Source organism: Talpa occidentalis, unplaced genomic scaffold (assembly GCF_014898055.3).
Source record: "Talpa occidentalis isolate TD23 unplaced genomic scaffold, MPIMG_talOcc4v2.1 talOcc4.7, whole genome shotgun sequence".
NCBI lineage: Eukaryota > Metazoa > Chordata > Mammalia > Eulipotyphla > Talpidae > Talpa > Talpa occidentalis.
The window spans coordinates 14,162,829-14,177,506 of record NW_023605083.1 but is presented as its reverse complement, the minus strand read 5'-3'; the positions used below and the strand labels follow the sequence as shown (position 1 = coordinate 14,177,506).

The window sequence follows — 14,678 nt, the reverse complement described above, 5'->3', positions numbered from 1 at the left end:
TCTTTAAGCTAGTCCTCATCTATTGCTCTTACTGCTTTAAAATAAATCATTTTAGATAAAATTATCAGGAGAGATATTTGAAAAATTTCAATGTTAATTCTGAAGTATATTAAACATTTCTCAGATGGTAATTTAACTTCAGCAAATCTAAAACCTACCTGTACTTTGGCATTGAAGAGTATTTTACCTTTCAATGTTTAGTTTTTTTGTTTTTTTTTTTAAGAATTTGAATTTTTTTTTTTAAGAATTTGAATTTTTTTTTTTTAAGATTTATTTATTTGTTTGTTTGTTTATTTATTTATTTACACAAGCACCGGGTACAGTCAGAAGCGCGGAGGGTGAGAGAATTCACCAGAGCCAGAGCGGGGAGCAGAGCAGGCAGAAGGACCGAAGTACACTGCTGAGGGGAGCAGCGGGCGGCAGGCGAGGTCTGCGCGCCATGTGGGACCCTCCTCTGGTGGCCCAGGAGCAGCCGGGGATCGAACCAGCGCTGCAGAGGCTGCAGGCAGCTTTGCAACCCAGCGCTCAACCGCTGCGCCACTGGGAGGCCCTCAATGTTTAGTTTTAATGAACATTGTAATATCTTCAAACCGAGTTATTTTTTATAAAATTCAAAATGCCAATTCATAAAACATCAAATAACTTTAAAATAAACTTGACAAAATTTTTTAAAAAAAATACTCATTTTCAGATGCTGCTTATATCGCGCTGTTCTCAGTTAGTGTTGTATTATTGTTATTTTTTCCCTTAGGGTTGAAATTATTTTTTAATTGAACAAAACAAAATTCAGTATTGCTTTATTCTCCTTTTAATGCCCAATGCCTTTATTAGAAAAATATATCAACTGTATATAAACTGTTGGGAGCCTGATATTTCAAAGAGGTTGTCCTTCTTCAATAGTATACTACAATAGATTTTTCAGCAAATTTAGAAGGGAAGTATTTCTTAAAACTCAGTCTCCATTTCATATTTTGAAGTTTAAGATAAACTTTTTCATTCTTCAGTTTATGACCTTGTGAAATTTTAATTTTGCACAAAATTAATATCAGTTCAGGTGGGGCTATTATTATTTTTCTACGTACTTCATACCCTAATTTAATTTGTTTTTAGTATACAAATTAATGCTCTACAAAGGAAAGATACTCAGTTCTTTTATTAGATTGTCTAACAATATCTAATATATATGTAATTAAAAACTAAATATAACATTTTCATGTGCAGTTATAGACTAGAATACTATACCATTATTTTAATACAAGATTAAGAGGTACATTTTAAATTTGATTATCATTATTTATGACTTCATTGTAACCAGGAATACAATATGATTTTTGCTAGTGGTTGTAAAATAATCCTTTACTTGGCTATCTTGATTTAGATTCTCATAGGGCTTACCACTTTCCATAATTCACAAATAAAGGCTTCCTCCAAATTCTGGATTTTGGTGCTATGGAAACAGATTGATTTCTGGGAATGCCATTTTAGGGGGCAAAACAAGAACTCTCTATGATTCTAACATCTATGCCTAGCAAGAAAGAAATACTGAGATCCATATTTTAAACTACTATCATTTCCAAATTCTAATAAAATGGTTATGTACTTTGTTATAACCTAAACACTTGTGTAAGTTTTTTATGATTTGCTGTAATCTATGTTGTATATTAGTTATTTATATATATAACAGGGAACATCTTACTGTTCCCTGAAAAGAATAATACATGATTTGGACCATAATAGTGTCTCTCACTCACACACACACACACACACACACACAACTGGTGATTGGTGATATGCTTTGGAGTACTGTAAAAAGGAGTACTGTACAGTATTGTGCAGTATTCCATCCTATTAAATAAAAATAGTTTGTTAATTTAATAATTACTTATATACCTAGGTATCTAGTGAACGATCTAATGAAAGAAATGATAATTTTTTCTTGATAATTATAATAAAGTTGACTGTAATTGGGATAATAATAATTATTATAATAATGACCTTAAATGCCTTAATTTTATTAGTAAAAGTGAGCACTTACTGCTGCTGTCATGCTTAGCTTTTTAAATACATGGTCACGTTAAGCTCTCACAATGGTCCTGTCAAACAGATGGCATTATCTCCATTTTACAATTGAAAAACAGCAACTATAACAGGTAACTCTCCTCTGATCAACAGCAAGTAAATGGCAGTGCCTAGAGATTGGATTTACTTCTAGGTATGTTTGACTGCAAAGTCTGAACTGGTAAAACTGACACTAAAAAAATCTAGACACCTATGTTAAATGACAAAAGTAAAACCTTTGAAATTTATAGGGGAGTTTTTCTTCCATTTGCAAAATATTCATTATGCAACTATACATCATGTATAGGTTATAGTTTATGCTATACTGTGGCAGATTCACAGATTAAAAAAATTTGTTTCTATTTCACAGGCTCATATTATGGAACGTTTCACCTTTTTGCAGTATATAAATATGTATATGCTAAGTGTGACACATATTTAAGAATTCAGTTTTTATTTAGCTTTGTACTCTGACTGTGATGATAAAGCAGATTATTCAAAGAGTGTATGTGCTTTCGCTGGTACGGTGAGAGGATCACTATGCAGGGTGTGGCAGTAGATGACCCTGCCAGCCTACATAGACACTTAGAGCAGGAGGAGCTAAAGTTGCTATGGTCTGTCTTTTCCAGTGGGGCAAGCTTTGTTATAGGTATTGTGCTGGATGGAAGAAAGCCAATGAACAAAACTGAAAGGCGAAGAGGATGAGTGGGTTGCCATTTCTCTCTGGACCCACGAGAGCATGTCACTGGTGTTCTCTACTAGTCTCTGAGATCTTCAAGCACCAATTTCTCTATCTGAAAAAACAACAACAACAAAAAAAACCTACCATTTCTCAGGTTTGTAGTAGGATTAAATGAGGCAATGCATCTAAAGTAGAGGACACAGTACTCAGCAATGAAAGTGGCTGCTCTTACTGTGAGCACTGTGGGACCCCTTGTAAAGATGAAGAAAGTAACAGTAGCTTGTTTCATCATTTTAAAGGTGTGTGTGTGTATTTTATTTTGAGGAATGTTCATTTAGGATCTTTTTCTCTCTTTTAATTTGGTTCCTTCATTCTTCAGAAGTTTTCACTAATTTTGGTCAAGTTCAGCCTACTTTCACTCCATATTTACTTTTCATGTTACTTGATGTTCCGGTGAGGCCATTACACTGGTAAAATCCTTTGTATAAGTGTCTGTGGTAAGTTTAGAACTGTTCTACCTGTGCTTTTATCACGTAAATAAGAGCATACAGTCTCCTAAAATAGTGAAGAAAAATAGAAACACCTAGATTAGACACGTTAGCTTTAACTAAAATGCATGGCTGTAGTAAAAAATATTCTGCTCATAATTTGAACCTGTTACTCATTATCTTATACTTGGATTGTTTTTTCATAATTATGATATGTAAGAGTTTTCATGTCTGTCAAATATTAGCAAACAACCAAAGAATGTTTGTGTTTCCATCTCCACTCGTTATTAAACAACAAATAACAATATTAATGGCTAACATTTGAGTGCTTATTCTGTACCATCTCCATCTCCTGTGCTTATGAACCTTACATATACTATCTCGTTTTCTGGTGGCAACAACCTTATGAATAATAGGTGCTCTGTTTTTATTCATTTTACAAAGAAAGAAGCTGAAGTTTATTGATGTGAAGTGACTTGCTAAAGGTCATATATTGAATGACCGTATGCCTTTCATAAACCATAGCTGACTCTGAGTGTGTGTGTGTGTGTGTGTGTGTGTGTTTTGTGATGCTGAGTGGGAAAAAGAATAAAAGTGGAGTCTGCAGAATATAATTTCATTTGTAAGGAAATAGTGGAGAGAATAGAAATCAAGTTAGCTAGGAAAGTTACTTAAACTGTGTACTTTTACCTCTTCATTTGTAAAATGAAGTTAATAAAAGTTTTCAACCCATAGTGTTAGCCTGCTAATTAAATGGGTTACTATACCTAAAGTGCTTAGAATAGCTACAGGCACATGGTAAACTATTTGTTAGTTACCCAGTAAGAAGACAGCAACTTGCCATTGATCACTGTGGCATCCTCAGAGCTCAAACTATGCCCACTATAGAAGAAACCCTCAGTGTTTTGGGTGCTGAGTAGTTGATTTCAGACAACTGACTGGATGACTCAGGAGGTTGTTGTCTAAGCTGTAGATGCCCTTAAGAGACTTGGCATCAATTTTTACTTCCAGGTCCACTTCACTTAGAAGGAAAAGATTCCACAAATCCCCTCATAAAAGTGATTATGGCTTAGTGCATAATAACTGTACCTCTGAAAATGTAGTATATTTTATAAATATGTGTTTATAAACACTTCATTAGAGAGGCTTCACTGTGAAACCATTTATTTACAAAGATTATAAACAATGCATCTTCCCCATAAACATAGTAATCCTTTAATCACCCCCATAGCCCAGTTGTCATTACATATCCCTGCCTTGATGTGCTTTATAGTTAAGTGTTATACTCATGACTTTGGGTTACCATGGTGCTTTATATTTAAACTTAATTTCCATGCAGAGAAATTTCTTCCACCTATTTTTTTTTGTATTTACAAAGTTTAATCATAAAGGGTATCTTGAAGGGATTTTGTTATAATTTCTTTATGTACAGGAGAAAAGTAAAATTCATATCTAAACTGGTGGCATAAAAATGTCAGGACTTACTCTTAATAATTTCTTACATGTGTTTTCTGTTGTACTACTTAATGCAGCATCCTTTTTTTTTAAAAAGATTTATTTATGCATACCAGAATTGGGGTATAGGCCAGAGGCATGGTAGTTGAGAGGATTCACCAGAGACAGAATGGGAAACAGAACAGGCAGATTGATTGAAATACACTGCTGAGGGGAGCAGCGGGTGAGTCAGGAGTGGTCTGCTGCACCATGTGTGTAGTTCCCTGGCTGGGGATCGAACTCGTGATGCAGTGGCTGTGGATAGCTTCATAGGTTGCGTCTTAACCCCTTGAGCCACCAGGGAGGCCCAATGCAGCATCCTTTTAATTGCTTCACAAGAAATTTTTCCATTTTTGGCATATTTAAAAATTAAAGAGATGTTAGGCAATATCATTTTAAGATTGTATTACCTAGATATTTTCTTCTCCATGTTATCTCATCCAAATAAGTGAATTTTCAGAGAGCTGTTTATTTTTAAAACCTGAAAATAAGTCATTTTGACTGGAAATCTTGCTAAATATGTCAAATACTTTCTTTTAATTAAAAGAATATAATACACTGAATTAACATTTTTATTTGGCTTCTTTATTATTACATTAAAACTTATAACAATAATATAATGTACTCAGATGTCTAATGGTATTTGCCTTTTTTATTGAAGTTATATTAGTTTACAACATTGTATATGATTGAGGTATAGGATTACATTTGCCTTTGAAAACTACAATTTCATAGGAATTTTGCTACTATTGAAGTTTGCTTTTTAAAGAATTCATAACATTGGTACATGATCTTGACAATAAGAAATTAGACTTTAGGGCCTCCCCGGTGGCACAGCGGTTGAGCACCAGGCTGCGAAGCTGCCCACAGCCTCTAAAGTGCCGATTTGATCCCTGGCCGCAGGCGAGGGTCCCACAAAAAATAAATAAATAAACAAACAAACAAACAAACAAACAAATAAATAAATAAATAAATAAACCTTTAAAAAAAAAAAAGAAATTAGACTTTAAAAGGTATGGAGAAAGGGCCTCCCCAGTGGCGCAGCGGTTGAACGCTGGGTTGCGAAGCTGCTCGCAACCTCTGCAGAGCCGGTTCGATCCCTGGCTGCTCCCCGGCCACCGGAGGAGGGTCCCACATGGCGCGCAGACCTCTCCTGCCGCCCGCTGCTCCCCTCAGCAGTGTACCTCGGTCCCTCTGTCTGCTCTGCTCCCTGCTCTGGCTCTGGTGAATTCTCTCAGCCTCCCGCGCTTCTGACTGTACCCAGTGCTTGTATAAATAAATAAATAAATATTAAAAAAAAAAAAAAAGAATTGGGGACTTTAAAAAAAAAAAGGTATGGAGAAAATTAAGATTATATGGGGAATATAAAAATAAAATTTATTTAAAAAATTGTTTGAAATTCTACTGTTGAGATAATCAATGTTAATATTTTGCAATGTATTCTAATTATTTGATTTTATTAGTTCTAAATATTACTCATGTCGCTATCATTTTTTTATAACATACTATGTATTTAAACAATAATTAGGCCACACTGATTTGTAAACATTTTTTAAAACCTAACAATCTGTCATGGATATCTTTCTTATCAGTAATTATAGATTTACCTCTTTGTTTTTCATGACTGTTATATTTCATTACATGCATCTACTACAGTAACATTTATTAGTTTTCTACTTTTAGATATTTGTGTTTTAAAACTTTTTTGCTATTATCAATAGAGTGGCAACAAATATCCTCTTGTATAAATTTTTGCATTGATCTTTTAATTTCTCTTTAGAATAAATTAGTGGAATTGCTACATCTCAAGTTAAGCATATTCTAATACTTTTGATATATATTGCCCAACTACTTGTGAAAAAGATTATTTCAGTTTACTACTAAATGACTTATTAGTTCTTTAGTTTCTTTTCAACAGTATGGTTTCTTATTTTCTGACACTAAAAGCAAGTTTTATCTTCATTTTATAACGTAGGTCTTTCCTTATTTTCAGATGTTCATTCTTACTGGGCCCCTAGAGTTGCCGGGGTTCAGCCCAAGAGTCTCCATGCTGAAGTAAAAAGAATAGTTTTGTGATAGTTGTTTGTCTCTTAGGTGTTCTTTTATATTTATTTCTGGGTCCATGATTGTGCTTTCTCTGAAATTATTGAAATAAGACCTTTTTGCAAGTGTGAACATTTTAATAAGATGATATCAAAGAAATTTTGGGGTTCTCAAAGGTTGTTTTCTGTAAGAATTTGTGCGATTCTTTTTAAATTCTAAAATCAAAATGTCTTTTAAGTTAAAAGACATAAAACATTTAGACTTGAGTTGTAGAATCAAACAAAATGTTGAAATGCTGCTTTTTTTCAAAGGTTGGGAAATACTTCCCAGAAAAGAGCTATGTGTGTTAGGGAAAAACAATTAGCTGGATAAAAAAATCATATAGTTCATCTGAGAATAAATGCATTTTGATGAAGCAGTGCCATCCTTTGTTTCATCTAACTGCTCAGCAGCTGTAGCCTATAGTTCTGAGGAATACAAATTGTGCCAATGAGAATCTCAATGTGCTAGGTTTGAGACTTCACTTGAGGATGAATATAAGAATTAGTGCATTTGTTTTTTCTGTTTTCAACAGGAAGAGTAAAAGACATTTTCTGATGAAAGGTTGTCAGAGAAAATATTTTTGTTATTTGCAATTAAAATTTTAGAATTCTACTCTGAAGACTTGAAAAGGCATAAGCTAACATTAAGTTTCTTCAGTATTTCCTGGTAATAGAGCTGTAAATAATGCTAAGTGAAATAAAATATTAAGAAATAAGATGTTAATATGTACTGAGGGACCAATTTTAAGGGTATGTTGCAAGTCGGGAAAATAATTATTATATAATTAAATAGTAGCATTTAAGCATTGGTTATTGTCATTGTGAGTTATGCCTTATTATCCCCAGCCTGTATCTTCTCCTAAAATTTTTGGTTTTGATGACCAGGAAGACTTTGCTGGAGACTTTGCCTAGCATGCCAGCCATTATTAGAGAGTTTGGCATCATCATAAGTCCTTTCATCTCCCAAGTTTTCCCTTCCACCTTTCTCGCCTTCCTGTATTTACTTGCCTTGTACTTTTTTGGTGTGGTGGAAAGGGAGAGGTGAATGCATGAAGCAGAATTTTAGGAAAGAATCATAAAAATGTAAAATGATCCTTTTTTGTTCCACATATTTCACTAGATAATGTATGCTACCACTGTTTTCCTAATCCCCATATTTTATTTTAAAAGATTAATTGTGGGAGAAAAAAAGTTTTTTTTTTCCTTCATATATTATTAAAACATAGTCTTGGGCACTAATTGATAGCTGAGATTTTTGAAAAATATCTACCAAAAACTAGGAGTTCCAAAAAAGTTTTTAAAAAATACTTGGCAGATGAAACATTTTACAATGTTTGCCAAACCCATGGCATCATAGGTTTTATTTCAGATGAGTGGTGGTCTGAAATGACAAGTTTTGTTTTTTTTCATAGTTAGAAAAAGAATGTTTTAGCTAGTCAAATTGAGGACTCAAACCCAGGCAACAACCCAATAGATTTTACTTGGCAAGAACTGGTCTAACAAACACAAGTTTGGATTTAGTTTTGATAGGAGCAGTGATTTAGTTTTGATAGGAGTCATTGATGTTAGAAATGTAACTTTTTGGTATTTTTATTGAGGGTGTGTTGATTTATAGGACTGCGTATGACTCGGAAGTACAGATTCACCTTTTCAGATGTATATTATCATGCCACATAGACCATCAAAGCACCAATGATCCTCCACCCTTTTTTTTCCCCTGTCTCCCATACTCCCCCTCTGGTAGCCTCAGCTCTGCACTCAGATTTCTAGTGTTTGTTTTCATTTAGTTTTGTCCTTTGTTTTGTTTTTCTATATTGCACATATAGCATAACTTCCTCCAGTTGCATCCATGTGTGTCACAAATGGCAAGATTTAATTTTTTTTTATAGCTGAGTAGTGTTCTATTATGTGTATGTGTATGTATTTATATTTCAGCTCCTTAATCTGCTCCTCTGTCTTTGGATGCTTAAGTTGTTTCCATAAGTTGGCTATTGTAAATAGTGCTGCAGTGAACAAAGAGTGGGTGTCTCCTGTGGAATTAGTGCTTTTGCATTCTATGGGTAGGAGTGGAATCCACCTAGGAGTGGAATTGCTGGATCCTTTGGTGCATCTATTTTTAATATTATGAGGAACCTCCATACTTTTTTTTCCCTGTAGTGGGGGGGCAGGGAGGGGAGAGAGTTCCTTTATCTCCATTCCCTCACAAACACCTGGTAGCTTTTTTTTTTTATGTGGAAATAATTTTTTTTTTCTTTTTGAGACTTTCATCTCTCTTTACCTTTTCAAAATGATAGGATGGCAAATGCATTTCCTTGCCCTCATATGTCATAAAGTTTCTGCTACAAAAAATTTCATATTGAAAAACCTCAACTCACTACTCCTTAACTCCTCTGAAAATATTCATGAATTTTTCTTTGTAGGAATTATTTAGTATCAGTGATTTGTGTCAACAGCAAGTAAAATTTGATAGAAATTGTTTAAAAATTAAGCATCAGTCAAAAAATTCTTTTTCCAATTTTGTTTTCCTGGTTTCTTCCTTTCTATTACTAGGAAGAATAATTAGGAAAAAATTAAAATCATAGCAGAGTCAGTATCACAGAAAGTTGAATGGGTTATGTAGCTTTACCAGAAAGTAATAAGATTGGCCATAGAAAAGGTGAAATCCTTTTCCTACCCCACCCCCCAAACAAAATTACACAGGTAGCAGAATTTCAACCCTATTTTTTTTAATCTGGCTGTTATCTCTTTCTCATGGAATATAATATTGGCCTTTCTTGTGAAGGATGAATATGGATTATCATGAAAGTGTGATTGAATTTCTGTCTTAGAATCACTGTTTTCTTTGAGTTCCTGAATCTTAATTCTGGTGTATTAGGTTCTCACCTGTAATATGAAGTAGAAGATACCACTGCATCTTGGGTTGATAGTGAGGATCTTACAACATGTATGAAAGAACTTTGAAAATTAAACCACACTTACTCATGTATTTTGAGTTGGTTTCCTTTAAATATTTGGCATAAAATGTTCCTTGATCAGGTGTGAGGTTGCTTAGTTTTCAATTTCAGGTTGAGATTTCTGCCTTTCTAAAAGACAAGCTGGTAAATCAGATTACTGGGAAGTCAGCAACGTTGAATCTGTGCAATTTTCTGTATGTCATTGAGTTTGCTGGAAACATCATGTTGATCTGAATGGGAATTACTTTCTTAACAGCATAGAATTGGAAGAGATAAAATAATTTTGTTTTCGGAGGCAAAAGGCAGGCAACATAGTGCTTATGCAGAGTCTACGTGGAAATTCTGAGTGCCTGGATTGAAGTCCTGGCTCTATAATTTAACCAATTTGGCAGGTCACTCAACAGCATTGAGCCTCCATTTCCTCATTTTTAAATGGAGATGGTGATGCCTGTCTTGCTTTCATTCTCAGAGCTATGGGGAGATTAGAATAGGTGGTGTGCATGTGAGGGTGCATTCTAGATTATAAAATGCTAAAGTAATGTAGACTACACTGGACTGAACTGCAAACTGGCCTAAGGTCAGCAAAAGTGACCAAAGTACATTGAGGAATGTCTTAGCATTTTGGCTCTTTTCAATGTTTTTGATTGATGACCTGTTTATTACAAGTTTTGCTTTAGTAGCGACATGTACAATCAAATGAATAAAATGGACTGCAACTTTTGTGTTTCCTTCCAGTTCAGTATAGAGTCAGCATAGAGTCACTTACTTTGGTGATTCTATTTAAATAATTATTATACAAAGTAATTAAAACATTACTATTTTTTTATTTTTTTCTTTTAACTCAATTTGTTTCTTCATTTGCGTGATTTAATTTTATTTGGGACTTTTAATTCCAGCTCTAAAATGGTGACATTATTTGCTGGTATATGAAATGTTTGGGATACACTTAGTAAAAATCTAAAACACAAAACCTGAAAGTACAGAGCATTTTACTGTCCTAGGAAACTCAAAGTAAAGCTGTTAAATGATATGAACGTAATTTCTTTGCCATTAATGTTAAGAGGCAAAAACTAAATCCCAAACTTGACCCTTTCTCTATCTTATTATTCACTTTAAAACCTATTTAAGTATAAGTATAACCCTACTAGATAATACCTTTTAATGCTTATTATTGAGAGACTAAAGCCTGAGAGCACTTGAACTTTCAAGTGCTATAACTGAATTGCTATTCATTTTAGCTACTTGGACAAAAAACAGTGTTTGATGGACTGCCTAGGTGAAGACCTGGAAAAGGAAGGGTTATCTACAAATTGAGTGAGTTTATTATGGCTTAGTGATTTGCTGATTGATTTCATTTGCTGTCAGTTAAGGCTCTCTTAATGTCAGTTTTCTTTGCATAATGCCTTGAAATAAAGACTGATGAAGTTCTTCAGATTGATGCCGCTTATATAAACTGACCCTGATTTGCCCTATTCTGCATGACAATTTAAGTGACAGCAGTTAGAGGAAAATACAGCAATGAATATGCAACTTAAGGATTAAGGGAAATGCAGTAAATCATTCAGTCTAAAACTAGGCACAAAGTTTCTTGTAATAATTTCACAGATGCCTTCAGTTTTATTAAATAGACTATTATTGCTTCTGTGTGTGTTATTGCTTCTGTGTGTGTGTGTAGAGTTGAAGTGAAAATACTAAAGATACTGAAAGTATCTTAAATCTTTTCAAATGGTGGTAAATCTTCCCCTTCCCACTTATTTAAACTTGGGGTTGTCAGAATCACAGCTTAAAAACTAATTTGAAAGCAAATCTTTTTCACCTGTGTCTATGCAGGTGCCTCTCTTTTTTTCTTTTCTCCTTTTCCTAATAAATCTGTCCTTTTTAAAATGTAAAAAAAATTATTTCAGGTTATGTAAGTTCTGTATATTAAACAACCAATAAAATATTCACTAAGTAATTTTAAAGCTTTAAAAGTTTTTCAGTTCCAGAACCTTTAAGTTAATAGTAGCTTTTTTTTTTTTTTTTCATTTAATGGTCCAATCTCTTATGGTGCTGACTGAGAAGAGGTGTAACTTTTATGGAGAAGACTAAGAAGTAACTCACTGAAGAAAACACAAAATGCTAATATTTTCACTTCTTTTCTGAGCAAGATCTATTTTACTCTTACCCAACAAGTTGAGTTTCTGTGTAGAATATATGCCCTTGCTTCAGTGTTGCAAGGCATTCTTTGTCCAATGTATATTTTATAATGACTATCAAATGAACCTGAGTTTGTGTAAGTTATTAGCATTAACAGGATGAACAAGGAAAACAAAGCACTAAAGTGAAGAAAGTACCTGGCTTCTGTTCGTGTGTTGGGGGTTTAGCAAGTCCAAATAGAAGAAAAATTTTTGAAGTGGTATTTGTGGCAAATGAAAAGATTTCCTCACAAATTTAAAATCAAAAAGAAAAATACATCATGTTTTTAATATTTCTAAAATTGAGGAAATTATGCTAAAATTTAGAATGCAGGGGGCCTCCCTGTCGGCTTAGGGGTTAAATCTCAGCACTATCACACTATCACTGCTGCGGCCTGAGTTCTATCCCCAGCCAACCCACATAAGGCCCGGCAGATCTCTCCTGTCTCACCTGCTGCTCCCCTTAGCAGTGTATTTCAATAGATCTGCCTATTTTACTCCCCACTCTGTCTCTGGTGAGTCCTGTTACCCTCTAACACCTCTGGCCTGCACACACCAGTTCTATACATAAATAAATAAAAATCTTAAAAAAAGTTAAGATGCAACTTAGTCTTGTATGTTTGATAAATTATGTTAAAAGAAAATAGAAAGCAAAAATATTTATGAGACACAAGGTACTACAGAAAACCCTTGCCAGATAGAAGTAGTGATGACTATCGAGACAGTGTTTGTGAGCTGAGGAATATTGGGATTTGTCATCTAGTGTAAAGGAATTCTTTGAAAGTATTGGATGTGTTATGTTATCACCAAGCATTTATTTACTGAGAAGTAAGAGGTTAAATGATTTTTTGTTAGCATGGAGTGGGTAAGTACAACAAAGATATCCAGTGATCAGAATAAATTTAGGAACTGTGAAAGATATTTTTCTTGTTTTACCACATGCTTGTGGTACTCTTCCATGTTCAGTGGATCCTGGATGTCAAAATCCATAATTAAGAGAAAAATAATTAGAGGCAAAACCTTATTGATAGATTTTGTTAATACAGAAGTCATCACTTTATTAATACCAGCATGAATGTTCTCTTAGATTGCATTTAGAACATTTAACACGCAAGATGGCCATGCCCATCACATTTCTCTGGTATTAGATTCATATCAACCTGAATAGTTACTGAAACACAGAATTTAAATCTTTAGACTTACTAAATGAGGTTTCCTAAAAAATGTGTACATGAAACTAAAAAATATAAGCTATAAAAGCTTCTGAAAAACAGTCTCTGACATCAAATTTTATACTTATATAAATATTCCACTGTTACTAAAAACAGTACATTCAACAATGTTCATTATAATATTTCATAAACTGAACACACTCAAATTTCAGTACTTTTATACATATTAAGTCAAAGCCCAAACCAACTATTTGTCTGCTATACAGAATTTTAACTCAATTACTTCATTTGTTTTTAAAGGAAAAGTAAATATTAAAATATTAATGGTTTTCTTAATAACTTTCTTCAGAAATAATGTTTTTTTAACAAAGCACCAATTTTTTTTAAGCTGCAAGCTCTAGCTAATGGTCTCCTTCCTTCAGAGGAAGTGCATCTGAGCCAGTGTGAGACAACTCTTGGAACCTGCTCACTCTCCTTCATGTTCTCTGTCTCTCCCAGAGCATCCTGGTGGTAAAGATGAGCAGGAGTAGGGGTGAGCCCCTTAAGGGGCACTAGAGGCATATTCCTTGAATTCTTAGCAGAGACCCCAAGGAGGCAAATTGGGAAACACTGCAGAATTGATGGCTCCTTGGTTTACCCCATGCTCATTTTAAGGCAGAAATGCTATTTCTGTGGACATAACCAATATTTGCTCTGAGAAGCTTGTGTCTTTCCCTGCTGATCTCGAGTGGACTTAAAAATTATGAGAAGGCAAAGAGCTTTGAAATAAGTATACTTTCAATATTTTATTTGATTTTGACATCCTGTTTTAATTTTGGGGGGGTTGTGATAATTAATAGTTTCATTGAGAACCATACACATCTTTATTTGTATAGGTTAAGTTCTAGCTCCTTTGAAACTAGCAGAATATCACACCTGAAATTAATACAGTAAGTTCTTAGATAATTCATTGGGATCATTTTGCATACACATATACATATATGTATTTACATATATGTGTATGTATTTATGTATATATTTACATATGTATATATGCATTTCATATATGAATATATGTGTGTATTTATATATTCCAATGATTTCATGACCCTATGAGCATAAATATATATAGCAACAGGGGCTTCCCCGGTGGCGCAGCGGTTGAGCACTGGGTTGCGAAGCTGCCCGCAGCCTCTGCAGCGCTGGTTCAATCCCCGGCTGCTCCCCGGCCACTGGAGGAGGGTCCCACATGGCAGGCAGACCTCTCCTGCTGCCCGCTGCTCCCCTCAGCAGTGTACTTCGGTCCTTCTGCCTGCTCTGCTCCCCGCTCTGGCTCTGGTGAATTCTCTCACCCTCCCACGCTTCTGACTGTATCTAGTGCTTGTGTAAATAAATAAAAATAAATCTTTAAAAAAAAAAAAGAGAGCAAGAATGTCTTTAAAAAAAAATATATATATATATATAGCAACAACCCAAAATTATATGATTTTCTAAATAACACAGCAGTTGAGTTTCATCATTCAGGCCTAGAACTGCATGTATGAAATTCCAAATTCTAAAATGCTCTGAAAACTGAAACTCAGAGGCAAAACC

The 14,678-nt window shown here is 34.2% G+C and overlaps 1 protein-coding gene across 7 annotated transcripts in view; it reads left to right on the top strand.

The window, feature by feature from the left end:
• Positions 1-14,678, top strand: part of CCDC171 (coiled-coil domain containing 171) — a 255,246-nt gene that overhangs the window by 191,098 nt on the left and 49,470 nt on the right. The gene's annotated exons all lie outside the window — the stretch shown is intronic.